The sequence below is a fragment of the Gossypium raimondii genome, chromosome 13, assembly GCF_025698545.1.
Source record: "Gossypium raimondii isolate GPD5lz chromosome 13, ASM2569854v1, whole genome shotgun sequence".
In the NCBI taxonomy this organism is placed as follows: domain Eukaryota; kingdom Viridiplantae; phylum Streptophyta; class Magnoliopsida; order Malvales; family Malvaceae; genus Gossypium; species Gossypium raimondii.
Genome location: NC_068577.1, coordinates 20,657,964 through 20,661,134, shown reverse-complemented (window position 1 = coordinate 20,661,134; position 3,171 = coordinate 20,657,964). Strand labels below are relative to the sequence as shown.

Here is a 3,171-nt window from a genome sequence, read left to right as displayed (position 1 = left end):
TCCTAATACATGCCATTCATAGCCAACTTCAAAATGACCTAAGTATTTACTGAGATAAAGGATGGATAGTGTGAATGCCTCGACTTGACCTTCCAACCAAGAAAGTTTTTTGTGATCTACAAGGAAAATACAAATAACGTGAGCACGTAATGCTTAGTAAGTTCGAACAAAGAAACACATAACTCACAAATAAAATTATTTTACATAACATATATATTATTTGTATAACTGTTCTAATCAATAACCTTTTCAATCGATAACCTTTTCATTGAAAACCTTTTCATCCTTTTCATTGTTTTGAGAGTGCCATGGTATCTTTCAACCATGGTCTTTTCCTTTTCTCAATTCAAGAAAATCCAAATACCATTTCGTAGATTTGTATTTAAAGATATAAATTTACATCATAAATTCAAATGAAATATGAACTTACCTCGACTAACACGGATGCAAAAGTATAATCGGTGACTAATTTTAAACCTTAACTTTTCCGTGATTCAAGGCCGATTGATTTATTTCTTTATCTAAATAATAATTTCACTCAATTAAATAATTCAAATAGCTTAAACTAATTAATTCTAGCTTGTATTCTATTTTAATGTGAATTTATAAAATTAACCCTAGCATTTTAACTTTTATTCATAAACTCAAAACCTACAAATTAACCACTTTTTCAAGTAAAATCATGCTAGCCCATTTTAATAGGTTCACAAATAGTCCATATTTATCTTCTTTTAACCTATTTATAAGAGATTTTACTATTTTCATAATTAAGTCCCTAAACAATAAAATTATTAAAAATTCCTTAACAAAATGCATCTATTTAACAACCAAACTCAACAATCTACTATAAAACTTCAAAAACAAAACAAACTCATCAATGGCTTATTCCACAACATTTAATAGTTTTACGAATTGACCCCCGGGTTGCTAGATTAAGCTAAAACAATCACAAAAACATAAAAAATCATTAAAAAGGGGTAAGAATTACATACCATGCATGTAAAGTAAAGGTTGGCCGATTATTCTTTATTCTCCCATGGTGATTTTGGATCAAAGCAATGTAAAAGTTACCTGATCATCCTGAACATACATAGTAAGCTCGCCCTTCTACACATCAATAAGGGTCCTTCTAGTTGCTAGGAGAGGCCTTCCTTGGATGATTGACACCTTTTTTTCTACTTCAAAGTCTAAAATAAAAAAGTTAGCAGGAAAATTAAAATTGTCTACACGTACCAATACATCCTTGATTTTTTCTTCTTGATGTGCTAAGGATCGATCTGCTCATTGAAGTGTAATCGTAGTAGGCCTAACTTCACCTATCCCCAAATTCCTAAATATAGACATGGGCATAAGTTGATGCTTACACCCAAATCACATAATGCCTTACCACAATAAGTTGCTCCAATGTTGCAAGGCATGGTAAAAAATCTAGGGTCCTTCATCTTTGGGGGTAGTTTATTTTGAAGATATGCACAACATTCCTTTGTCAGGGCTACCATCTCAACTTCTCTAAGTCTTTATTTCTTAAACAGATATCCTTCATGAATTTGAAATAGTTTTGCATCTGCTCAAGTGCTTCTACCAATGAAATGTTGATATGAAGTTGTTTGAGTGCATCTAAGAATTTCTTGAATTGGACTTCCTATTTCTACTTTTGAAGTCTTTGAAGGTAATGTGGTGGAGGACTCTTTACTGGAACTAGTTGATTCGTCTTTTGTGGCAATTCTGCATCTAACGAAATTGTTAGTTTATTAGAATTGACTGGTTCAGAAGCTACCTTATCGAGTTTTGCAAATTCTGGTTCAAGTGAAGCTAGAATTTCAACAATTGGTTGAACTTCCACTGAATCTTGAGCATCAGTTGGCTCCTCTTCAACTTCGACAGTGTTGGGATCTAATGTCTTCTTGCTTCTCAACATCAATGCTTTACAATGTTCTTTCCTTGGATTTCTTGGGTTTTTCGTATCACTAGGCAAAGCACCTTGTGGTCGGTTCCTATGTTCAGTTGCAAGCTGCCCCATTTGGTTTTCTAGGTTTTTCAATGTGGCTACTTGACTTTGTATTAAGGCATCATTTTTTTCTATGTATGCCTTCAATAGGTTTTCTAAGCCATTGGAAGATTCAGCTTAAGGTTGTTTTTGAACTTGTTAGGTAAATACATGTGGTTAGGTCGGTCTAGGTTGTGCATAAGTGTTACTGGGTCCAGCTCCTTGGTTAGTCCAAGAAAAATTAGGATGATTTCGCCAAAATGGGTTATAAAAGTTAGATTGCAGTCATTGCCTTCCTCAAGTTTGGTTTTGGTTACCCATGTAATACACAGATTTTGGGTTTGATGAACATTCTTCGAATAAATACCCTTCTCCATGATAAACATAGGCTACAGTTTCAAATTGATTCGGTGGCTGAGTTGTAAAACTATTAAACCCATTAGTAGTAAAGTTTTTAAGCATTGAGAATATTGAAGATACCTGAGATGTGAATGAAGTGAGAGCGTCTACTTTATGTACTCCAACGACTCATCTTCCTGACACTACTCGATTGGTTGGCCATTGATAATTGTTGTTGGCAATCCTCTCGATGATTTCATAAGCCTCTTTATAAGATTTAGAAAGGAGAGCACCATTAGCAGAAGCACCCACTACCATCCTCGTATGTTCATTGAGATCATTATAAAACATCTCCAATTGGATGCAATGAAGGATTCCATGATGCGTGCATCTTTGTAATAGTTCTTTAAACCTTTCCCATGCCTCATACAAGGAATCATCATCCATCTATTACAAAGTAGTGATCTCGTTCCTTAGCTTAGCATTCTTGCTAGGTGGGAAGTACTTCATAAGAAAGCTTTCTGCTAACTCTTGTCATGTGGTAATGGAATTTGGTGGCAATGAGTTCAACCAGGCTCGAGCTTTGTCCTTTAGTGAATATAGGAACAACTTTAATCGTAATGCATCTTTGGGTACTTTAGCTAATTTGAAAGAACCATTTACCTCCATAATCAGTATTAAGTGAAGGTGAGGATCTTCGGTAGGCATTCCACTAATTAGCTCACTGTCTGAGGCATCTGGAACGTGATTGGCTTCAGATCAAATTATTGTGCCTCAATTTCGGGTCTCCTAATACTTGGATTAAGTTCATGAAACACTGGCATGGCATACTGTCCTAGAGATCT

General features: G+C 34.8%; 1 non-coding gene across 1 annotated transcript; it reads left to right on the top strand.

Moving 5' to 3' along the window:
• The first annotated feature begins 2,699 nt into the window (after window positions 1-2,699).
• Window positions 2,700-2,806, top strand: LOC128036474 (small nucleolar RNA R71). The gene has a single exon (XR_008193269.1). It is a non-coding gene; the product is annotated as a small nucleolar RNA R71 (small nucleolar RNA).
• The last annotated feature ends 365 nt before the right edge of the window (window positions 2,807-3,171 follow it).